Genomic DNA, 26103 nt, shown 5'->3' on the forward strand with positions numbered 1-26103 from the left:
GCTCTTTCCTCTCTATGGTGCCCCTCCACTTTCTTGGAAACCAAGACTCAACGAAACATAGGGCCTCTGTGACACTTCCCTTGCCTTTGAATGCTTTCTTCACCATCACCTTTCTGAGTATTAGGAGTAAGAAACTTTAATTGCACATCTATCATCTTTGACTCTCCGACATTGACTGCCCAGAGTAAGAAAACCACATTCCTTCAGTGATAGTAATCCTTGCTGCTCCTTTCCTCTTTGGGGGAACAAGTTGCAGCCTGACAAAGCATAGCTGCTGATCTACTTGGAAGAACTTTGAGCCCTAAGCAGGAGATCTCATGCGGGAGCTGGATGCTCTATGGTGGAGAAGCTCAGGCCAGTCCCTGCTCTCCTTCTGTGGCATTGTTTTATCCCAAGAACGTGATGGATAGCCTAGTCCGGGTTGTCCCTTTGAGTAGGCACGTTGCTCTCTCAGTTTTCCCAGGCCCAGCGATATCCCTGCAGGCAGGTACAGGCATGCTGCAGAAATCTGGAGGCCTGCCCATGAGTATGTCTGTTGTTGGTGAAGGGGCAATGCAGCAATTACATGAGTAATGCGGTGGCAGACCTATGAGACATTAGAGCTGGAAAAAAGAGGGCTCTCCTTGAAGGAAGGGCGCTGTGTGAACAAAGTCCTGCCTTGTGATCTTCCCCTTCTCTTCCCCATCTTCCCCTTCTCTTCCCTTAGACTCAGTTCCTCTCTGCCCAAACATCCTTTTGTCCCACTCTGGGACTCAAGGAGCCGTGCAAATGGGAAAGAACCAGCTCTGGGTCAGCAGTGGGCTTGCTCAGAGCCACTGACAGCTCCCTGCCGGTGGGGCTGGCTCCAGGGGTGGGAGCTGAAGACAGACCGTGGCGTCTGCCCACTTCTGAGGGCAGCAGCCCAGCTCCTCGTGGCTCAGCAGCAGGTAGGAGAAAAGCAGTTATGCTTCCCTTTTGCTTTTTATAATCTGAAGACAGATACCCTGTTAAGTGTCAGTCTGTTGAACACAATGGGATCCTCCAAGGGTTTCTGTCTCTAAATGAAGCCAGGTGAATCAGAGGGTTGGCTCTGCTGTAGAAGACTGGCCTGTGCTTTCTCCTTTGGGCAGGGGGTGTCTGGGTTGCCTGGTGCTCTGGCTGCCACAGGCAGGGTGAGGACAGGCCTCCTAAGGTGATGAATTCGTACGTGAGCTTGTCGTGTGCCTGTTACTGTGTGTGTACGCACCCTGCGCTCCAGACACACTCAGCTTTGTGAAGCACTCAGAGGCTGACCTGACCAGGACACAGCCCTGCTTTGATGTATCGTTTGGTTCTAAGCATTTCCAGAGCCCAACAATGACTTTCTGTAAAACACCACCATACATTTTTGAACAGTAAGCTAAGCGTCTGAGAAATATTAAGTACGTGTCAGCTGTATTAACATCAGTGACATGCTGGCCCTCTGGGTTGCAAAAAGAGGCATTTATGCATTTTGGGTTAATGCAGTTCTTTTGCAAGGGATATAACTTAGTAAAACCAGACAAGAGATCATAAAGTAAACGTGATGAGCCGTGGCAGAGTTTGTCATAACCAGATCCCAAGTGCTGTAAAAGTAAAATACGGTGCGTGTGTGAAAGGAGGAAGCAATAAGGGAATAAGGAAAAGAACAAAAGAGAAGTTTTAAGGGATTTTTTTCAGGTCTACTTTTTAAAAGCAAACTAAGTTTGTGAGTCAGCCCCCATGGAGTCGGTTCTCAGAGAAGATATTTATGAATTGTGTCATTACATCATTTAAAAAAATTACCAAGTAATAAGGTTATCTTTTGTACATCTGTTTGTGGGGGGCAGGTAGGAGAGGAGAGAGGCTCCTGCACACTAGATTCTAGACAGACAGTGCTGGGTTTCTTAACGTGTGTCTCAGTAGCTGCTTACTCTGCAAATATTAATCAGCATCCTCTGAGTTCTGGGCATGGTACTAGGCCCTACATGGTAGTGAGACACCATGCTGACTTCTCAGAAATCTTTACCTACTTCTTATTAGTCTCACCCAACTTCCCTACTTGCTGTAGGATTTCTTGAAAGCCAGCTCTCTAACGTCAAGGGATAGTCACACACTCCTGTTGGCTGTGTGTGACTCTAACTTCCCAGGGGGAGAGCACGGCTTCTTGACTAAGGATAGGTGCTATGCAAGGGACAAACACGTTCTCTGTCCTGCTTTGTCCCTGGAACCTTGTGGGAAGGATGTCTGCCTCGGGTGGGAGGTAGAATCCCTTACCCTTTAAAGGACTCTGACACAGCATCCCTCAGGGGACTTCTCTCTTCAACTTGTGTCAGATCTGAATGCTCCTGGGCCCTTGGAAAGCATTATTCAACCTCCTGGCCTGGGGACCCTCTGCCATTGGAGGCTGGCTCCTCAGCTGCCAGCCCCAGAGGCAAGACTGACAGATGAGGGAATCATCTCTGCCCAGTACACGCTCTTCATTTTCACTTTTTTCCTTTGAGTGCCATAAGCAGTGCTGCCTTGATGGTCCCTTTGCTCTGCATGAGCTCCAGTTTCAATGAGGAATGCTGCCAGAAGAAAAGTGACAGACCAAAGGAAGAAATCAACAAAACGATCACAGCAACCACAACAGTACCCAACATTAGCTGAGCCCTGACTTAGAGTTCAAGGTTCTAAGTCCACAGTCTAACTTAGACTGGAAAATAGTCTTGTGACAGAGGGCCTACTAGCATCCCCATTTTACAGATAAAGAAACTGAAGCTTAGCCTTTATACGTGCTGCAGGGGAAATGCTTCAAAGCATTCAGCCACAACCTGCGATGAGAGTGACAATCAAACTTGAAAGTTGGCCCAAAGAAGACAGTAGAGACCCAAGAGGAGGACACGTTGGCAGACTCCCTCTGGCCTCATTAGCTGCTGTCCTCTTCCTGAGGCCTCCGGAAAGGTCTGCTGGAGGCCACCGGGGAGACCAAAGGGCTCGCTCTGCAGCCTGTGACTTCTCTCTGCAAGTGGCCTGTCATGCTTGCCTTTGAGGTCTGGCAGCTGACATTTATCTTGGTCTTTGTTTATAAACAAAGGCATGCGTCCTGTTATTTCCTTGCTATATGGGGCTGACTTTAATTGTATAGGAGCATGTGTTTACTTCTATGTTGGTATTATTGGAGACAGACTCCAGCCTTAAAAGGAGCCAAGGAGAATCCATCCATATATATATATATCTCCCCCATCCTTCATTTTCAGCTAATATATGACCCATTATCTTGTTAGAACCAGTGGTCTCTGCTGGAAACGGCCTCTACCACGCCTAATAACTACTGGAAACTACTCCTGGGGGAATTTGAGAAAATTCCAGGTTGTTGATTTGGGCTCCAAACTTCGCTAGTTATACGTTGTCAGCTCATTTCTGAGGGGCATTGTCATATTTTGAGCCCCTTCCTGTTCTCAGTCTGTGAGCAAGTCTTCTACAACACAGAGTAGGGGTGCCAGCAGAGGGCTAAGCTCAGCCTCAGTCCCAAGACCATTGGATAGTCTGTTGGCTAACTTGAGGGATTTAACTTTATTTTGTGACTTGGAAATGAATTGGGAAGGTATAATCTTCTCTGATATTTGATCTTAACTTCTTTATTTTCACTTTCCAAGAAATTCCTTGTTTGACATTTTAAAAAAAGAGAATGAAAGAACTGGAGGTTTGAAACAACCAAAATGGAAGAGACTGCTAGTTGGACTCCTCCTGTGAGCCTGGTACTCTACCAGCCTTTTACACATGATGTGACGTGTCACTCTGACAAAACCTGGTGAAGTAGAAAGACCTGTTTCACAGTTGAAGAACTGAGAGCCCTTAGAAAATTGAACTACTAATTGTGGTGGAGGTGGAATGCAAGCCTAGATCAGAATGCAACGTTCAGGTTGCTTTCTTTATTCCATTTTCTCCTACCATGGTGCCCTGATTCTAACCACCTTCCCTGTGGATGGAGGGTCCTCAGATACTTCAGCTCATTTAATTTTCACCCTCCTGGGCTATGGTTACACGACACTGACTTTGTGGGTGAGGAAATTGAGACTCAGAAGGCGCTAATGGAAACCAGCTCCAATAAGGGCTTGATTGTACCCTACTCACTGCAAAGCGGCTGATTTCCAGGGAAAATAGTGTTCATGAGAAAAAGTTTATTCACCTGGATTCCAATCAGCAATAACATCGTGTATCACTTTACATTTCCCTGACCTTAGCCATGTGTTCCTTACATGCACTGTACTTTATCTTTCTGTGTTTTAGCCTTGCTGTTTTCTGAACTGACTTTATGGCTGGCTTCCCTCATCACAATCAGTCCTGGTTTCTGCTTCGGGCTGACATCCTTCTCAGACTGTTCTTTGGCTATAGAACTGGATGTCTGTAGAACACCCTCAGTGTTCTCTCCAAAATGTTGCTTCATTATTTACAGCATGGATTAGCTGACAGCCCTTAAGATCTTTAAGTTCTGCTTCCAACACATTGGACAACTGATATTAAAATCATTTCTCTCTTCTGTTATTTGGTATGGGCAGCCAAGAGAAGCCAAATTTCACCTTTAGCACTCTGCTTCAAACTTTCCTCAGCCAAATAATCAGTTTCATATTCACAGATTTTACCTTCCACAAGACACTGGAACATGAACACTGTCGGCCAAGTTCTCTGCAAGAATCACCTTTACTCCATGTCCAATAGCATGTTGCTGATTCCCTCTGGGACCTTATCCGAATGGCCTTGAGCTTCCCTAGCCTGTTAACATTCTCTGTGTGACCATGTACGTGTCCTCTAAGAATGCAGAGGTTTTCTCTGGGGTTCTTCTTTCTCTTCTCTTTCTGAGCTCTCCCAGAAACCACCTGGAGAAGCTTATTTTGGGAGAACGCAAATAACTTAGACCACAGCAGGCAAATACGGTCTGCAAAGAGCAAAGACTAAGTTAAACAGTGTGGCACATTTTATAGCTCCAATGACAAATTGCTGATTCTTTTTTTGGAAGCCAGCAGCAAGCACAAGTACTTGGTTCCTTATAATCCTAAATCGGCCTAGTTTTTATTGAGCTGAATTGATTTTTAGTTCTCCTTCCCAAGAGTTTTGAGGAATTGATCTTAAAATCTCTTCTCCTCATTGCTGATCCTTCTAAGGGCTGGCAGTGAGGCGTCCTCCAGCAGCAACTCCTCCACCTAGAGCAGCAAGACCTGAAAGGCCGTGTTCCCTGTGCGGTGGAGTAGAGAAGATGTGGGAAGGGTATGGGATACACAGAGGCACACAGAGAAATAATTGCAGAATTCATGATAAACAAATAGGTCAGAGGAATAATGCCGAGTGTGGGAAATTAAACTTTTGGGGCTTCTTGAAATGAAGATTAGGATATGAATTATGTGTTTATTGGTTAAATGGTGTCCAGCTTTCTTATTCACCCCGTCTGCTGATATTAGGACCCTGCATTGACCCCTTCCACAATACCACCAGGGTTGTTCTGTGTGACTGATAGAATGCAGGAGTGATAATGTGTTTGTTTTGTTTCTGTTTTATGAGACAGGGTATCGCTATGCAGGCCAGGCTGGCCTCGAACTCCCAGAAATCTTCCTGTCTCAGCCTCCTAAGTGCTGGGATTACAGGTATATGACATCACGCCTGGCTAATGTCAGTTTTTTGCAGAATCTTCAGACTGATTCCCTTAATAGTTGTACAAATATACCTTCCCACCAACAATGTAGAACTTGAAAGAGCTTGAGTTAGAAGGTGTATAATATCACTTCTACCACATTCTATTGGATAAAACAAGTGAAAAGGTCACCTTACATTCAAGGCGTGGGGAAATAAAGCACTTCTTACTGAGATTTACACACAATTTGTCCTCATTTTAAATCCACTAACTCCACCCTTTGGCAACAACTATTTACATTTCTCCTGAATACAAAATACACTCATCCTTCTCGAAACCTCTAAGTCTCTTCTAGCAACCACACCACACTCAAGTCCGTGTTATTTTGACCAGAATCTGGTCTAAACACAGATAAGGCTTGTCGTGCATAGCTCCTCTTCATCCAGAAATGTTTGCTTTCCAATCTAGCAAGCCTTGGCCTGTTTATTTCCTCTTAATTCTGGGTACAAGGGGCTGGGGGTTTAGCTCAGCGGCATAAGCACCTGCCTTGCAAGCAGGCAGTCGTGAGTTCAATCCCCGGTACCGATAAAAATGAAAAAGACAAAAAAAAAAAAAAATTCTGGGTACAAGTTAAACCCTATACCCAACATACAGTGAAATGGGGACAAGATAGCCCTGATAAGATGTCCCCATTCAAAGAAGGAGTAAAAGAGAGACAGAAGTTATTGCTTAATAGTAATTCTGAAATCTATGCAAATGTATACAATCAAGTTCCTCTACTCAAGTAGGCAGTTTCCTTGACTGGGGCCTGGTTCTGCTTTGCCTATTTTTTTTTTTTCTTTTCTTTCTTTCATGGTGTGTGTGTGTGTGTGTGTGTGTGTGTGTGTGTGTGTGATGCTGCACATTGAATACAGTGCCTTTGTAATTTCTTTGTTTTGTTTTAAGACAAAATTTCCCTAAGTCACCAAATTGCTGAGGCTGGGCTTTGGCTTGCAATCTTCCTGCTCCTGCCTCTACATTTCTATTTTAATGACTCGATCTTCTAAGCTCTTGATTCTGCCTTCTGAGATGCCTTTTCTTTCTGACAATATAAGGCCTATGTTTGCATATAAGTAGCTTTCTCAGCCTACCTCCTGGCTGGAGAAATTGAGAGCTCAGAAATCTCCTATTATTGGGGCTGGGAATTTAGCTCAGCGGCATAAGCTCCTGCCTTGCAAGCAAGCAGTCGTGAGTTTGATCCCTGGTACTGATAAAAACGAAAAGGACAAAAAAAAAAAAAAAAAAAGAAATCTCCTATTATTTTAAACTATTCCTCCAATTTGATAAAAATTCTTCAGAATTACTGTGGGCTTTCTACAACTTCTTACTGTACCCTTCCTTAGACAAAATTTTTATCCACAATTCCTTTTGAAACAGGCCACTCTCCAGCTAGCATTGTACAACAGAAATACAGTGCAAGCCACCTGTGTGAGTCATGTAGCTATTTTAAAAAATTCTAATAGTACTTTTTCTTGTGCTATGCTGGGGGTTGAACCTAGGGCATCTTACAAGGTGGGCAAGTACTCCACCACTCAGGTAGACCCCCTAGCCACATTTATAAAACAATAAAAACGTTTAATACTCTATTTTTATTTAGTCCAGCATATCTAAAACAGCATATCTAAAATATAATTGCAGCATTTCATTAGCATAACAATGATTAATAGGATAATTTACATATTATAATGTTAAAATTCTAAAATCCAATGTGTGTTTTATCCTTAAAATGCCGCTCAATTCAGACTCCCACGTTTCAGCCACCTGGTCGCTTCGTCTGGCCTGTGTTTACTGTATTGGACAACCCAACCCTGGCTTATTCAGAGATGTTTTGGAATTAGGCTACTATTAATTTTAGAAATCTTTGGGTCTACGTAGCACTCCTTAAAGTCTTTAGCATTCCTGATAGATGGTTCCACAGTCACATCTGTAGGTTACCTCTGCCCTAAGATAATTTCTTAGAGAATCTTTTCTGATCTGAAAAGAACAGATATGAAGACTAGTTTTACTCTCTGAGCCAGCAAGTTCAGGCCCCTCCTCATTTCCTGTATTCTATTTGCACACTAAGCTGCTCCTCTTGTAACTTATACTTCTTCTTGCTTCATTCTGGAAATTTCTTTAGCCTGAGCCATGGATTTATTCTGTAGACTTTACATAGTTGTGTGAATTCCTGTGGGTGATATGCTGACTGTTTCACCAACCTGAGTTGCCCTTTTTCCAATGTCCAAGAATGATTTCCTCACCACCTTTCAGGTCTGCTCACCTATGATCCCAATGCCACATTTTAAGTTTTTGTTACGGCAGCACCCCACCCACTAAGCTTCTGTTTTAGTGACCCATTACAAAGTAACAAACAACTCCACACTTAGCTGCAGACAACACTCTATGATTTCCTGGGTCCTGTTGGCTGATGGACTCGTTTAATCCTTGCTGATATCACCTGGGCTTATTTATGTGGCTGCTTTCAGCTAGAAGAGAGACTGGAAGCTTTCTTTCTTGGTGGATTCTTTCACACATAACGAAGCTGACCTGTCTCACAGAGTGGCATGAGGGTCCAGCCTTAGTGTGCAAGCACTTATTTAAGCTCTATTGTTAGCCCTTCTGCTGATCCCACTTGCCAAAATAAGTCACAGGACACCTATGTAGTGTCCATATGTGAAAAAACTACACAAGGGCATGGAGAAAAGTAGTGGTGATTAGGTGTGGAATGATTAGTTTAGAATCTGCCAATCCACCTCGTCTTTGTACATGGTGCATTACACAACATATTTACATACAAAGCACCTGCTAGCACACTCCTGCTGCTTAGCAACCTACCTATAGCCCCACAGGCAGGCCCTGGAATTCTGTTCCAAAGTTGCCTTTGTATTACATTTGGGACAACTCCATGCATGCTTGCTCTAGTCCCTGTTGAGCGGGGAACAATGACTTGGGCATGCCCATATCTTGTCCCCTGAGCAACTACTTTAAAGATAATAACTTGCAATGTTTTAACTATTGTTATTCGCAGGTTACTTTGTTATGAAGTTTTGTTTTGCCTTTATTCTATAAGATAAAAACATAATAATAATAATAATAAAAAGTTGGGCGGAAGCGCCAGGACTCCCAGTAGAGGTGTGACTTGGAAGTCCACTGAAGCTTTTAACTCCGGGTAATTCCCAAATGGGGAGACCTGACACTGTCTCTGGCAGTGAGTGATGCTTAATGAACACAAATTTTGTCACAGTCCTTTTCTGTCCCAAGGGAGTTTACTTCTCAGCCGCCAGCGGAGATCCTGACTCAGTCGTGACAACCAAGCCCATCCCTTTCCTGTAACATGGAAAATGATCACCTGGCTTCTTACTAACATCCAGGAGAAAGTGGAGAAAGAGGAACTGTGGTCTAAGTGCCCAGTTTCTTTTCCATATTTTATGTTAAAAGGGCTGCTGCAAAATGTTCCTCTTTGTAAAAACTGGCTTACATTTATTCAGCACCTGTTACGTGTCAGACATTGTGCAAAAAGCTGCCACTGTTTTATCTCATTTAACCTTCAAAGTGAGCTGTTTTCCAGATGAGGAAGTGAGGCACGGAGAAACTAGTGAATAGCCTAAGGTCACACAGAAAGTCAGAGGGGACACCAGGGCCTGAGCCCACCCAGGCTGGCTCTGGGAACCGTTTGTCAGCGCCCCCGGTTGATCGCACACAGGGAAGGCAGCGGACAGTGAAAGCAGAGAAGGTGTGGGTTGAGGTGGGAAGCTGGGTTATCGTCCCAGTTCTGTGTAGGTTCTTTTCAGGTGTTTGGTCATTTGGATTTTCCATGTAAATTGTTATTCTAGGACTCTGATTTCTCTCTGATGACTTGGCTTCTTAGGGAAGCATTTTTTTCTGGCTTATCTCACTTAAATCTGAACTGAGCTTGGTAAATTGAAAATATCCTGATGTGTTGTACAAACAGTGGTGATATGACCTTGAACCCTGCACAGGGAATGCACAGTGTCTCGGAAAACTTCAACTACAAGAGACCACACAGGCCCCAGCAGAAAATAGCCAGTCTGGCTCAGCTGCTCTCAAGATTTATGATGCACAAAGGTACCAGGTTTTCAGAGAAAGAAAAAGAAGTAGATCATACTCACAGTGGAGTCCTTAAAATCTGCCCAAATGGCTACGAATCCCACTTGAAGAATATTGGCAGTTACACATTTCGGGAAACAATGGGGAAATGCTAAAGACATAGAAGTTATGTAATATCGTGTGCATATCAAGAGGAACGTTTTGGAAAATTCAGTATCAGGTTAAGTTTTTGAGGGGGTACCAGGAATCAAACTCAGGACCTTGCACTTGGCAGGCAGGTGCTGTGCCACTGAACTATATCCCTGGCCTCTTGGTTAATTTTTATTTGTTTGGATACAGAAGGGCCTGGATCATTAGTGTGTCTTCAGTTCACAGAGGAAGGTTTAGGAGACTGAAGAAATCCGGAGGACATAGAAGGTGTCACATCCACATAGATGTATGCGAGTCATACCTTTAAGTGGTCCGAGTTGGAAGCCCAGTAGCTTTGCAAGCAATAAAGGGAGCTGATTCTGCAGTAATTCCTACTACAAGAGTCAACAATTTTAAGTGCATTGGCCTAAGTTAGGGAGCAAATTTGATCTTTGGTACTTTAGAGGCTATTGTGTTAATCCCCCCTTTTGCTACTATAAAGAAATACTAGAGGCAGGCAGTTTTATAAATAAATGAATTCTACTTGGCTCACAGTAACCTCAGAGGTTCGAAGGCACTGGTATTGATGATGGCACATATGGCAGGAGCGCATGTGTGAAGAGAGGGTCACATCATAAAATAGGAAGTTAGAGAGAGACCAGGGTCTCATAATTCCTTTCCAGTGTGCATCTAACACTGACCAAAGGACCAGCTGCTAGGCTTTACCTCTTTAGGGTCCCACTATGTAACATCACCACACTGGAGACGGAGCTCCCAACACCTGAACTCAGTGGGAAGAAAAACACATCTAAACCACAGCAGTGCTTTGAAGAAACTGGCTAGCTAGCATCAGCTAATTGGGCATTAAGAAGACGTGGGCCATAGACAGCTTCCTTTTCCCTTCATCCTGGCATAAATCATTTCTTTTGTCCCCAAACTCAGACAGTTTGAGCTTAGAATTGTGCTACACATTGAATAAGAAAATGCAAACAGAAATGGAGACTGTCTGTCTGCTGTTTCTTTCTGTCTTGCTACCCCATGGGAGTGGGAGGTGTTTATGTCACTCTCAATTAATGCCCTTTGGACATTGCTAGTAGGAAGCAATTCTAGAACATTACTTACAATTTATGTTGTGTAATTTCACTTGATAGAAACCATGTATTCATCAAGCACGTCAGACTGGCATGCGTTTTCTCTGCCCTCTTTCTGGACCTCAGATTCCTAGTTTATTTTTAAAAACTTCATGTTTCTCACTTGTAGCTAATTATATTCATATTCATAAATTGGAAGGTCATGCAACCTGCTGGCTTAATACTTATCATGAAACAAAATCGTGTTTTTAATTGCATTGTTTCTTTCTATTAAAGTCTTTATTGCTAAAATAATCGAGATCTCTTTGACCCGTCCATTGTTTGGGTAGGTATGGTGACGCCAATGTAGATGAACCCCCAGTGGGTTATGAAGTGAAACACCCCTGTTTTGATGCAGGATATGTGAGTGACAGTTCCTGTGTGAGTCTCTGGGCCCTGCCGCAGCTGTGTTACTAGGTTGCAGCAGGCACCTCTGATTTGACCCACCAGAGAGACAGGGTCTGAGAAAAGCAGCCAGGAGCAAAAGGAGGTGAGAGCTCCTCTCCTCTAAGGCAGTCAGAGGAAGGCTTGTCTCACCTGAAAACGAGCTTTCATGTTGACTACAGACAGGTGTAGCTGAGAGCTGTCACTCAGCCCATCCCAGCATGACTCTCTCTAAATACAGATTTAAGATGTTGAAGAGAATAGTCTGCATTTGCCCACATTTGTTTAATAACGTTTCTATTTAAATTGAAACGCCAGCTGCCTGTCCTCTTAACTGAGCTGTGTAAGCCTACCTGAGAAGCCGACCAGCCAGTGGCATTTGGTGTTGCACCCCTTATTCCTTTCCAGGTCCCCCCGTTTAACCCTGGGCACCTATCAGGGTGAGGAGCTCTGCCTTAAGCTCAGTACAGACTATGAATTGTGTGTTTGGTGTGGCTGACAAATCTCTAGCAGGAGAGCAGAGCCCCTACCCAGAGGCAGGATCGGGTGTACACCATTCATAAACCGTTTCTTTGTGTTAACAAAGGTCCTTCTGAGAAAAATGATTATCATTTATGTCATATGATGGCTCACTTAGTTTTCAAAAATTTTCACACTGACTGGCTACGTTGTCATTCTTTTTCATAACTGAGTACTTTCTAGAGAAGGGAGAGGCTCACAGATGGGGAGGAAGCAGAGGGGCGGTGTGGAATAGGGAGGATGGATGGGTGGGGGCAAAGGGCTTCCGGTGGACTGAGAGTCAGTGATTCCCAAATCCATAGCCCTGGATTTTCTATCCAGTTCCAAGTTCATATTTATAATTTCGTTTTGGATACATTGATCTAAAGCCTGGCAGGTACCTTCAAGGCATCATGCGCAACCTGAATCCATCTTTTTTCTTCCCTTTTGCTTTCATGCCCACCTTCTCCTCTCCTCTAGGTCTTCTTGAACTTCTCCCTACCTCTTACATGTTACCACCCCCCCCCATACACACATTTTATCTTATACATTTCTCTGCCCGAGTCCCCACAGCTGCTGGCTTCTTCCTTGGTGTCTTCACAAGCTAAGAACAATGGCCTGTCCATTGATCTTTCCACCTCCATCTCCCTCTCTCTACCTCAGTTCCTCTTCCTCTTCCTCTTCATCTTCCTCTCCCACTTACACATCACTGCCACCATTAACTGTGTGGATCCCAATCTCATTACCATTCTCTTCTCAAATCTTTGCCTTTAACAAGGAATCACAGCTATGGAAGCAAGTCTGGACTCTGCATGAGAGCACATAGTGTAGATCCTGTGAGCATCTGGGATCTGCCCCCGGCCCGGGCCCCGGCATCTCCCCCTGGGACACATGCTTTAGTGACTTTGCTTATGCTCTTTCCTCTCTACCAAACAACATCTTCCTATCCACCAAAGCACTACCATCCCATCCATCCAGGCGGCAGAAATTTCACTTCCTCTGCCAAGCTCTCTCCAGCTCCATTCACATTGTGACCTTAAAAATATCAGCACAGAAAAAGGAATATGTGCTATAATCACTGTACATGTCCATGAGGAATTAACTGTATTGTATTCATGAGGAATATGCACTCTATTAACAGTGCTTATTCCTAGTTGGTGGGATTCTTCACTCCGTCCTGTGTTTTCTGTAGTTTGGGGGAAATGATCAGGAATTAGCTGAGAAACAGAAGAGATAGGGAGAGAGAAACAGACAGTCACAGAGAGAGTCAGAGACAGAGATAGAGACAGAAATAGAGTCAGACAGAGAGGGACACAGACAGAGACAGACAGACAGAGAGAGACATAGACAGAAAGAGACATAGACAGAAAGGCAAGGCTATTTCTATCAGGAGAGAGAACAGAGAAAGAAAAGCACCACCACCATGCTGGGCTCTCCCTGAATTCCAAGTTCCTGCCTGTAGCAGCCTCAGGGCTGCCTGTCTGGGGCAGGCCCTTTGGGAAGCAGAGAGGGAAATGCAGTCTCTCCTTTTTCTCTCTGAATATCCAGGCTAGTCCAGGATCCATTTGAGGATAACTGGAAGACACTGTGGGTGAAGTCAGCCAGTGACCTTGAATAATTCATGGCCATGGATCTTTTCAAAATTCTACTAGAGAGGAAAACCATCTAAAAGTCAGTGTCCCTAACAGGAACTCCAGGCTGGCTGAGCCAGGCAGTTGGCAGCGGTTCCCAGAATTGTGGACCTCAGCCTCTTAGGAAGCTCCCTTACCCACCAGCATCTGTAGCTCAGGCAGAGCTCATGCAATTAAAAGGACTCCAGGGACAGTGTTTGTGGACACCCTACCCAGGGGAGGCCAAAAGGGGCAGCTGGGAAATGGGGTGGTGCCAGGGAGGCCCCGAGGAGTATGGCTTAACATAAGTTCCTGGATCATTTCCAGACCCCTGGGCCAGGCTGGAAGTGAGGAAGCGCCTTTCCCTGGGGCCTGGAGAGCAGTGCTGCAGCTTATCCCCTCCAACCTGCTTCGTGCTGTGGCCTTGTCTTACCTGGGCACCATCTCCTCATCCACTGTGCCTTCACCTGCCCCCTGCCCACTCTGGCTCCCTGCAGGACATGGAACCAGCTGCTCCTTGTCCAGCCCTCAGCCTTCCATGCAGCTGTCTCATAGCCAGAGGCCAAGCAAGGGGGTGTAGGGACAGCATCCCGCCAGCCCTGCTTGGTGCCACACATCACGTCCTTCCCCATCTCCTGCCTCTATGGTTCTCTCCCTGGGGTGCACACCTCCTCGCCCTGCAGGGCCCTAGGCCGAGGCCACACTGGCAGCAGTTTAGCTGAGTCTGTCCCCCGAGCAAATTGTCTGGGAGTTCTGCCAGCTTGCGAGCAGGGAAGAAGCTGCTTTCATTCTCACTGCTAATCACGTTATTCACAGAAGACAGATCCGTGTGTTCCTTCCTTTCCCACAAGTCCTCAAGTCCCTGCTTGTCCCAGAGGCCAGAGAAAACGAGACCAAAGATGTGAACGGGTGGTCGGTGACCATCCAAAATACAGAAGAAAAAGTAAATTACTTCTCTAAAAAGGGGTCCAATTTTTCAAAGGGCTAAGGCATTTTGGAAAACCAGAACAGAAGAAAAATGATGATCTAACCCGATTAGAAAGTTTATTGTGGCTCATTATGAGATCCTCCCCCTAAACAAATAGTCCTGTGAGTTATGTCTTTAAAAGCAAACTATAATTAAAGCCTCTAGCTTACAAGGCTGGTATCTCAGTGATGCTTCTAAACTAGTTTGATTTCCTCTGCCTGCAGTTGGCCTTTCCCTTTTGTCCCATCCCTTCTTCAGGCCCTGCTGGTCTTTATCTTTCTTTCCTCATTCTCCAACTCAAGCTGAGTGTGGAGGTGTTTGGCCATGATCCTCACACTGAGTAAGGAGAGGCAAAAGGGTCGAGAGTTCAAGGTCAACCTAGGCTGCATAGTGAGTCTAGATAGTAGCAAGACCTGATCTCACAAAACAACAATAAAACAGCGAGTGGAAGCCAACAGCTAGAGTACAACTCTGAAAATGAAAGACTGAAACAAAATGATAAATCATGTTTTTTAAAAAAGTGAAGCATTTGAAGAACAAAAAGTCTCAAAGAATGGTGAGATCCAAAATGTACAATAGATATGGTGAAAATGAAAGGGAAAAAGATAGATAACTATACTACTAATCTCTGTAAGTTCATCAAAAAGAAGTTTGTGCTTTCATTGTTTGTTTGATCATTTTTTAATGCCTAAACATTTTAATCTGAACAACTACTTCTCAGACAATGATATGCAATATATTAAGCAGCATTAATTTCTTACTTTTTTTTGAAATTCTGTATCATTGCCATCTTTGTTTGTTTTGTTTTTAAAATAAGTAAAAGTGAAGCATGATGAGAGACAACCTTCTAATAATCAGACCAGGAAGTTTGACTGCCCACCATTACTCTAATATTTGTGCAAATCCTCATCTGGAATTGCCACTGGGACTGGCTTACTGGGAAATCAATCTCCATGTTGTAATTTTGTCCCTTCTTGATTTGTTTTTTCTTCATCAGACTTGGCTCTAAATTACAAATTCTAATGGGAAACAAAAATCTCTCCCAAAGGACAGAGATTTGCCAATAACCATGCACCAATATATGTGTGTATATTTTAAGTAAACCCCGAGAACAATTCCAATGGAGATAATCCAACATTATTTTGTGAAAACAGCAAAGCTGGGGTTGAGCCAGCACCCTGAAATGGTGGTCATTTTGGAAGAGTCCTTTGGGTGCATATCTAAGTTCAGAAAGACCGCCTGTTGCTTATGGTTCACCAGCCTTCCTGCTATGTAGGGAGTGCTCACAAAGTGTGTGTGTGCACCTACACTTTCTGCGTGTTTCCTAGGGCACACCCGCTCTGAGCTGCATATATGTGTAGTCTCTCTTTCAATGCTCCCAGCAGCTTTGTGACAAAGCCAAGGCTTTGAGATGCAGGCGACCTGAACAAAGTCACAGAGTCAGCAGAACCAGGATTTGGACCCATCTTGCTGTCTCCACAGCAGTCTAGTTTACCAGCTTCCCACCCGCACGTGGGTCACTTGCTTTCCTTGTGCTCCTACCATGCCAAGTTTTTCTGAGTCCAGTAAGAGACCGTGTGTGAACACATCGAAATCACTCAGCATTAGACAAATGCGTGTCCACGGCTTCCTTTGTACGACTGCTTTTCCTTCATTCTCAGTAGTGCCATTAACTTTTTTTTTTCAGGAACTGTTTCCCTATTTTTCTTCCTGGCAGATCATGAATGATCTCTAAAAGAAATCCAATAATATTTTATTACTGCTGATTTTTGCCTTAGCCAGTGGCTTTATTTGTGGATGTTTCTGACTTGCCTCATAAAAGACATCTCTGTAGAAACATTCATCACCGGTGTTTTGTAAGCAGCACTTGTTACTGTTTTTGTATACCTTATGCAAAATCTGAATATGTAAACATATCATGTCATGCGTTTACCAACTCCTTCAAAAATGCTTGTGATGGATCTCTTTTTTAGAGCGTGGTCCCTCCGTATTCCACAGCCAGCATCTGAAGGATCTGTTGTCACTGCCGTTTCCAGTTACTACCTTTTTCTGTAGACCTTCACAGGGACAATGAATGTGACATCAGTTTTATGCACATCATCCCTAGCCTTTCTGGGTCATGTGTCCCCTGATCTTGAGGCAGTGGCCAGCTCTTTCCTTTTTTGGCTTCCACGTGGACTCCAGCCAAGACGCCTGTCTGGAGGTCTGCTTGACAAAGACTCTTGACTGCTTTATTTACCCGAAACCGTGTCCCAAATCCCCATAAGTAGCCCTACTGTTTTTTAACCTTATCCCCAGTTATTCCAGTTAAACTTTTTAACTGAGAACCTAATGGATCTCCAAATGGAATGAAGGCAGAAATAACTAATAATTTTTGGTCTTAACTAAAGTGATATCTCAGTTCATGCATTTAATTCTTTCCCTGATTGTGGTGGCAAATTGGTCTCCAGCCAAATTAAATTTCCCCGTAAGGTCAACATTGAAGCTAACCATTGAATTTGATTTGGTTCATGACCCATTTGGCTTGAGAATGAATCATGGAAAGAATTAACTTCATGAATCTAGGTATCTCTGTAGAGGTTTTAGTTTGCTTGTGGTACTGGACATTGAACCCAGGACTTTGAGCATGCTAGACAAGTGCTTTACCATTGGGCCACATCCCCAACTCAACTGCAGGTTTTTATGGATAATCTTGATGGTAGTTTTTGTAACCATTGTTCCCCAAAAAAGACAAATTATAACTGATGCAGTTATCAGTTGAGATAGTATCATAGAGGCCCGTGGCCATGAGCTAACATGAAAAAGAAGACAATTCAGGTCATGAAAGTTCTTTAGAGATGGGAGGTGGATTAGGATAACACATTTTAATTTGTGGAGGTGTGCAGTACTTCCTAGGAAACACAAGCACTTTTTTATAGGCTGTAAGATATTCCATGTTGCAAACTGGTGATGTTACAATGGAAGCCCTATTCCGTCACCATTTTATCAATGGAAGACTGAAAAACAAGTTTCTTGGAAAAGATTCCAGGATTAACATTATAATTCTTATCATTAAATAACCAGTCCCTATATTTTATCATTTCCTTGATAACACTATTTCATAGTTCAGATACCTGTACTAGAATCACACTTTAATTCCATTCACTTTATCTCTCTTCAACACAGGAACAAAGAACATGGAATTTTGGGTTTGCTTCCTACGATAATTTCAACCTCTGATGTCTAAACATGACATCCTTCAAGTTCCTCATCTTTAGCAGGTTGGCCTGGAACCAGGGATGGCAGATGGATAATAATTACACATTCTAAGGTGTTGTGTGTTGTGGCAATTTAATTAATATTTACTAAGTACTTGGAGATTCTCAGATGAAAGGTTTTCAGCCTAAGAACAATTATCAAACGATCCTTCCCACGTCCCTGCTCCAGATTTGGGGGCCAAGGGAAAGGAGATCATCTGGAGTCTGGGCAGCCTGGGCACCAGAATTATGATGGAGGGTGTAGACGTGAAGCTTGCCGCCCCGTGTGTAGAAAGATGGCTTATTTTGGGTTGCTGAAATGTTGCTGCAAATCACTGCGTCCCTGGGAGAAAATATCCTGTCATCCATCAAGCCTGCCGCTGGGGAATTTTCTGTCTCAGCAGCTCCTTGTCCTCAAGCTGGTTTGTACAAGGAACTTGCAGCCTCCTTCCAATAGCTGCTATAATGTGGTGTTTTGAGAGATAAATAGGAAGAACCAAAGCCTTCAGGGTGCAGCCCAATTTGGTGGATTCTAGTAGTGCTGTGGAGGGGGAAAGTTGAAGAAAGAGTAACCTATGGGTCTCTCTTTCTCTCATTTTGGGAACCCATTCACTTTCAGTTGTGTGACCAAAGCAGAAGAAAAGCAAGCAGTGGAGTCAGTGGCAAGGTCACTCTAAGCCCCAGGCTTCCTGTCCTCACTGTCACAGGTCCTGAGATTTATCCACGAGCCATGCAAAGGCCTCTTCTTCCCCAGCACCAGGATAAGAAAGTGGCCCTTCGAGGGCAGATGGGGAGCTTTCTACCAGAGCTTTCTAGACATGAGGAGAGCCCGACAAACACCATGGCAAGGAAAGAGAGCCTCAGTGGCTCAAAGTGTCCCCAAGGGAACCATTGATACCAGAATGCCCTTGAAAACCTACTAAACTGGAGACCTATGACGGTGTCATTTAAACTCTCCAGGCTTCTCTGAGCTGGTCTGATCCAAACTCCTTGTTCAGCTCGTTTGTGACTAAGACATTTGTCCCAAGGGCCAAAGCAGGCTGGATGTTCTGATTTCCAGAGACCAGAGGAGCCATCCTGCCAGCTGGCACATCAGATGGCTGTGCCTTGTTTGAGAAAATATCTTATCAGTCATTAATCAGATAATATTGAGGGGCTGATTCATGTGGTCATTCCTCTGATCCCAGTCCATAATTACATCAAGTATTTAACGCCTACTAAGAATACTCCACGGTGGACTTTTTGTTTTTGTTGGGAAGACTATTTTGGCTTTCCGGTGGAAAGTTTGGATGGCAAAAGCACAAGGCGAATGTTCTCACCATCAAAGGAAACTGGAAACTCGTTTGATCAATGTTCTTGGCTACTTCTTGAATACCTATAGTTTTAAATGAAAGGAAGTGTAAGTATCTTTAAGACTAATGAACCAGGGCCAGGTCTGGGTACCCATCAGTTAAGGAGCTTCATCTTTGACCTGGAGCCAGGCTTCCCTGGAATTGTATGTTGTCACCACATTGTATACGCCTGCTACCTCTTCAGAGCTGTGCTCTGGCATCTCCCTGGGGACACCTAGCCTGCAGCCCTGATTGGAGGCAGAACCAACCTATAGTGGGATATTAGGAAAGCCACCAGTATCTCTGACCCTTAGTGATTTTATGTGTGAACATAAGAATAATTCTTACCTTACTGGCATTAAACTAGATGGTGCAGGATAAATGTCTAACCTTATGTCCCGCACATAAGAACTGCTCAGTAAGTGTTATACTGTTATGTTATCATCTCCAGGCTCTTGTATTTCATAGCTCACTTGCCTCTTCTTCCCTTCTTTCCCTAAGTCTCCCAAGCAGAATGTCAGAAAGAGGTGAAGAATTCTCCAAATTCTCTCTCACTGTAGTACATTTTTCAAAAGTGACCCTTCTCAACACTTTTTAGGACAAAATGTGTTTGTTTTTTTTTTTGTTTTGTTTTTTTGTTTTTTTTGGTCTTTTTCCTTTTTATCGGTACCAGGGATCGAACTCACAACTGCCTGCTTGCAAGGCAGGTGCTTATGCCGCTGAGCTAAACCCCTAGCCCTGAGGACAAAATGTTAATGCGATCAGTTTTCAGATGAAGACAAGAAAAGGGAGGAAACAGTGTGAGATGCTAGCTAGGTAGGGAAGGTGGAATATAGCCTTTTATTTAAATGACTGCCTCTTCCATTAGCCAATAGCAGAGTTCTCTCACAAATCCCAGGTCCCTCTGTTGTGGTTCAGCCCCTGTGGGGTCCCCTCCCTCATCCTGGGAACCTGTAATCCCTTTTGTCCTAGTTTGCGCTATGAGATAGAATAGAACCACATGACACATTTTCTTTTCATTCAGGCCCTTCCTTCAAGGGTTCTGTTCTCATGATGAACCTTCTGCTCCTTGGTCCCAAGTTCCCAGGCACCTTGTCTCACCCTTGTTCCCATTCCTCAGACCCTGTTCTGCTAGCTGATCCTGGGATACAACTCAGTTCCTTCTACTACTCAGATCTACCTCTCTTTAGCTAGCCCTTTTGCCCAGTGGCGGGCCCTCTGTGGTTCATCTATCATATTTATCCATCTATACCCACTGCCTACCTTCTCAAATTCAAGATATCTGCTGCACCATGGCTGAATTCCCTGTACATAGTGGGCCCTTACTTATAGTTGCAACTAGAGCCCCACTTGTTGGAAACCTATAAAGAACTCTCTGTGCTCCCTGGACATTTTATGTTGGTCTGGTCAAACCTTCACTGCCACCTGGGCCCCCTCCCACCACTTGTCTTGATCTTGGTGACAGACTAGTTCTTCCTTGTACATGGTCTTTACAGTGTCCGGCAATAGCCAGGATGCTGAGAGCTTGGAACAGGCAGCCTACTACACAGAAAGAGCATCCTCAAGAGACAGCGAAACCCTACAGCCACTGATGTTTCCAAGGAGACCTATCCATGGGCTACCTGAATATTTGTATTGGGTAGAAACATCAGGGAGTCTGAATTTTTACCACCAAGTAGCATAAAATCTCTACCTAGAGGTCTAGCCAATAATTCTGAATCCAAAGAAAAGTCAGATTCTCTTGGAAATAGAATGTGAGAAGTTTTGGAAAAACAGAGCTTTACAGGGCTGAGATGCAGCAAAGTGGTTGCTATTGTAACATAAAGGATAGTTTCCTGGAAGGGTTCACTTTCTTACCTGGGCTTTCCAGGTTCTGGTCACCCTTCCTGAACATCCATTAGGCTAATATATACCTTAACTTCATCTCCTATCCTCAAACTGCAGAGAACTGAGGCGTGGGAATGATAAGGGGTGACTGAGCACCAAGGAGAGAGAGGAAAGTATTTACAGGGCATTTGAGGGAAGCTAGAACTTTCTCCTGCTGAGGATTTGCATGCTGGTTAACCTCTTAGCTCTTGAATTGTTGATTTTAAGTACCAAACATAGTTCTTATGTATTCCAATATTCCCTTTAAAAAAAAGTACGTTCCTCCCGTGTTGATAGATGCTCCATAGCAGGAACTGGTTTTTAGGTTAGCTCTTTGCCTTCCAGGCAATTAGACATAGGACAGGTCCATTTGCTCTGGGGCCCACCAGGAGGAGAGTGTGGGCATTATCAAAAGTGATCACTGGGGAAAGCAGCTTTGAAGCCAAAGCCAAAGTCTTTGGGTGGGGACAGGGCCAGGGCAGGGGGAAGCCAACACAAATAAAGTGGCCCCTCCACGTGGCTTCAGAAAGGAGAATAATGAGTGTGTGTATGTGTGTGTGTGTGTGTGTGTGTGTGTGTGTGTGTGTGTGTGTTTGAGAGTAGGGTAAACAAGGTGAATTCCTAACCGTCATTTGCCAATATTCACAATTCTTTAAAGCCTTTGTCTCCTAGACATTAAAAATAAATGAGAAAGTTCTTCTATTTTCCTACCTACAGGCAAAATGGACTAATTCTTAGTATCAGATAAATATAAAAAGCCACGGGCTTAAAACTCCATTTGTTTATTTTTTGATGGGCACTTAGAATTAAATGTTCCAACTGTAACATTTAAAAAGGAACAAACAAAGAGGCCCATTATGCAAATGGTATTATGGGATGGAGGCTCTCTGAGCAAAGGAAGATAAATGTATTTATAATTGCATTTTAATCTTCTCTACTGGAAGCAGTTCTTGCCTCTTTTAACCATCAACTAATCTTTGAGTCAAGAGACAAGGATTTCAACCTAGAACTTGGTCAAGATGATATCAACTGCCTTAGCTATTAAGACTCTTGTAAGTTTGCCTCCAAATTGCAATGTCATTTTCAATTCTTGTTGTCATTACAGATAGATGTTCTGTTATGAAAGGCTGAATGATGTGCTTTGTTGTATACTTTAATTATTATGTTTGTTTTGAAAAATGCCTAAAATTTAGAAGTGGAACATAACAGGGGTGATTAAGGAAACAATCTGTAATTGATATTCTCCTCCCTCTAAATTACATTTTCCAATGGTTTATTTATATAAGTTGACCAATCCGGTTTGAATATTTCCATATATATGAGGCTGAATCTCTCCCCTGAGGAGTTCCCTGGCAGACTGGCTAGAAGCTATAATGAGTTTTCCATTTCAAACCAGCTGGAATCAAGACTCCAAGTACTTTACTCCAGGCAAAGAATGTACCACATGTCACATAGGTATAAAAAATTCTTAATGAAGAATTAGTAAAGAGAGCTGTTTATCCTTCATGTAACTATTAGAGAGGCCAATAAGAATAAAGAAACATGGCTGTTGGAATAAGAGGACTGTAAGTGTATTTTTCTCAATCGTAGCCCTCCTCTGTGGGTGGGGAAGGATAGGATCTCCAGTTGTGTTCAATTGCCTAGAGCCTGATGCTAAGCAAAGTTGAGTTTTCTTTCCTTAGGATCCAACTCCAAAGCCTACAGTTACACTTTGTCATCCAAGCAGAGGCTAGTGTGCTTCATCTTTTATGAAGCAATGGACTGAAATGTATACCTACTGCAAAGTTAACAAGAAGCCAGTTATTTCAGAGTCATGGCCATGCTTGCAATGGAAGTCCATTCTTCAAATGCAAGCTGGTTCCCTAGTATGTGCTGACATGAAAACAGACAGTACTGCCTTGCTTTGCTCCTTGCAGGGTAGGATGGGGACAAGAACAGCCCTCTAGCCCTTCTCCCCAGGTTCCAGTCTACAACTGTCAACCCCGATTGCCCTTCCAAACATGAGCAAGGCAATAAACAGATATGACTAAGCTAAGAAGTTTTCCTGGACAAATAGAATATAAAAACATTAAAGGGGACATTGATTGTATAACAGGAAAAAAAAATCTCAGAATGTTCCATTTAAGCTCTTTTAACTGGAAGATTTGCAGAGAAAAAGGAATTTGAGAATCCACAGAGTCACAGCTTCCAAAGTACTCATTCCCATGGAATTTAATCAAAACTTTGTTAAAACTTTGACAGTTGGGTCAACTTTAATATAATGCAGTGTACCATGAAGGCTTTAGTAAAAACAATTTATGTCACTTAGTGGCATAACAAAGGACTTGTTTTTAAAAATCAAGGGGAAAAGAGAAATGCTGACTACATGTGACTTACATTGTGGATTTGGGCACCCAAGTGCAGTGAAAAACAATCCCAGAATTCCACTGAAGGCACTTGGTATTAAGTAGGTGTGAATCGTGGCCAAGCAGGGACATTCTCAGGACCTCATTTTCAGCTGCCTGTATTGGAATAAGAACACCAATACTCTATGACTACCTTTCCAGGAGGTGTAGGACCCAGTGGAAAAATGTACTTGAAGCTGTTTTATAAACTATGCTCAACACTATTTGTTATAATAATGCTCAGTCTTATTATTTGTCTGATATAATCTCAAGAGAAAGTATTTTCCTTGTGATCCTCTCTATTTCTGAAGTCTAGCACATTTTCTCTTACCTTGGGAAATTTTAGCCATAAGGAGCTGAAAAGATAAAAACCTTACCCTGAGTAGTAATTGACTTCCTGCCTGGGATGCTGTAGGAAGCCCTGGATTACCTCATTGCTGTCAGGTAGCATTGTTCTCCCCTGAGTGTTATGGCTATTTGGTTACAGTCCTCTAATTATAACAAATACTGCCTAGGGTACAGATGTGTGGCTCTGGCCAAGCCATACCTTCAGAATTTTCAGAGTTACTTGAGCAAGTCATCTCTCAGACATTTCACTCAATCGTACTTGCGTACAGTCATCTATCAACTGTCCATTAGCTATTAATAAATAACCATTAGCTAGTGGGATGAATAATACAGTCTTGCCCACAAAGTGTTCACTTTTTCTGCTCATAAGAAACTAAAAGATGTAATACATGGTATTCTGATAGAGCTTGCATTTCTAACTCAGTGCTTGGTATATAGTACATTAAAAAACCAATTTGCTGAAGAAATAGATGAAATAGAGTCCACCTGGTTTATTGCAATGGGATATAAAGGGTTAAATGAGATTGGAGTATAAACATGGAAAGAAACACTATCTGTACATCCTCTGTGGGATGCCTCAGAGACTATGAAACACAATGCACCTGAATCTTCACAGAATGTTTTCGTCTTTTATCTTTCAACAGAAAAGGTACATTAGTAAAAACAAAGACTGTTTTCATTTTTGTTTAGATTTGTGGAAGAGAAGCATTGCTTTGTTTATAGAAGTGGAATTAAGAAAGCCACATGCAGAAGTTCTAGCCAAGAAGTAGTTCTTCACTCTAACCAACATAAAAAGTGGGGAAAAGCCTTCCGAAGTCTGTTTGGAGATTATAAAATTTCTTGAGAGATGCTGTTGAATGATAGACTAGTATCCTAGGGATGCTAAATTCAGTGAATTGCACTGTGTGTTTTTTAGACACCAAGCCCATTGGCCTCATTTAATCCTTTTCTTTTCCACAAAACACACTTCGGGTGCAAGTCTCTTGTCTGTTCTATAGAAGATACCAAGACCCTGCACCATTGCTGTCTCATCCAAGATAGAGACCATGACTCACTGGCCTTTCATCCTGGGCTCCTTACCCAGAAGTCGGAATACAGAAAGTATAATCCATATGTGGAATGGTCAGGTCTTTCTTATTTCATCCCTAAAATTTTGTCTCTCTACTATACTATGCAAAGACAAATTTGCAAAGAGCAGAAATAATATTTATATGCCATGTATTTTTAGGGTTGAACAAATCTGATTAATTCATTTAAAATGCAGGAAAAATGTGGAGTATAATGTGGTATTTAGAATGAATACTTTAAATGTTGCAATCATTTTGAATGTAGTAGTCACTAAAATGTACTAAGACTAAAGGTCATTTAGATGATTCATTTTTTGAAAATGTAAAATGAGTAGACAGAATTCTTAATTTAGCTTTTCCTTAGATTCTTTTAGCAGGTTTAAGAGGCTTGAACATATATCATAATAATTTGTGCAACACTATGTATCAACTCATAAATGGATTCCCAGAAAAAATGCCTTATTTCTAAAAATCTGAAATTAAGCTGGTCTTAAGCTCAAACTTTTTAGGTTACGAAAGAAATGAAACATCTTTTTTCAATTGCATCTTTATATGTCTAACTTTATGTGAAGACAGAAATCGGAAGAGCAGAGACAAGAGTAAAATAACAAAATGATGGGCAATTTAAACTTAGCCTTTGCAAATGGGTTTTACATTTTTCAATTAGCTTTATTGTTTAGGTTCCTGTCCATCATGTGGCTGTTATAAGACTCCACGGCACATGTGCGAAGTAGTGCTGTAATGAAAATGCCCGCCTCCATTTCTACTTTGTTTAAAAAGTGCTCTAGGAAATAGCATGAATTTAAAATCCAGTCACATGTATCTGCTCCTCAGCATCATCACAAAAATCACAGGTTGGACAAATTTGCACAAGGATCCTCCTTTGGGGCTTTGCAAAGAGAATACTGCTTTACCCCTTGAATTGAAAATGCTTCCTATAATGGAAATTCTCCAGCAACCCAAGCAAATTAGATTTGGCCTGGAGGACCAGACCAAAGAGAAATCCTGGTATTGGCAAAGTTAAAATACAGTAGACATTAAACATTCAGCATATAATGAAAACTTTTATGTATAGTGCTTACATCCGCCTCATGTATATGCAATTGGAAAGGGATGGGGGGATTATTGTGGCCCCTGTGTGAAGGTGTCTTTCAAACTGACAAAAATGGAATGTGGAGAAAAATGGTCTGTATAGCATAGCATGACATAAACTGTGTTGTGCCGCAGGGCATAAACTATGTGACAATATAGCAAAATGCAAACAGAAATTATCTCGGGGGAAGTTAGGACTATAACTGTTAAACTTCTCTAAATTTTAAAACTTTCAACAATAACAGCATATAAATTCATAAACAGAAAAATAAGAATCTAAGCAAAATGATACGTTCACTATTTGACCATGTGAAGAAAAAGCAGAATTGAAATGAGTGAATTTTAGAAGCTATCTATTCCTAATACTTAGGGGAATAATCTGTAAGTC

General features: G+C 42.8%; 1 long non-coding RNA gene across 1 annotated transcript in view; it reads left to right on the top strand.

Annotated features, from left to right (window-relative positions):
• Positions 1 to 629: 629 nt before the first annotated feature.
• The window catches only part of LOC106028083 (uncharacterized), a 133933-nt gene continuing 108459 nt past the window's right edge, over positions 630 to 26103 (top strand). The window contains exon 1 of the long non-coding RNA XR_001201698.2: positions 630 to 926. This is a non-coding gene — a long non-coding RNA (uncharacterized LOC106028083). The remainder of the gene's footprint in view (positions 927 to 26103) is intronic.

The sequence above is a fragment of the Cavia porcellus genome, unplaced genomic scaffold (genome assembly GCF_034190915.1).
Source record: "Cavia porcellus strain 051 isolate PalLab524CR breed Dunkin Hartley unplaced genomic scaffold, mCavPor4.1 scaffold_1, whole genome shotgun sequence".
In the NCBI taxonomy this organism is placed as follows: Eukaryota; Metazoa; Chordata; class Mammalia; order Rodentia; family Caviidae; genus Cavia; species Cavia porcellus.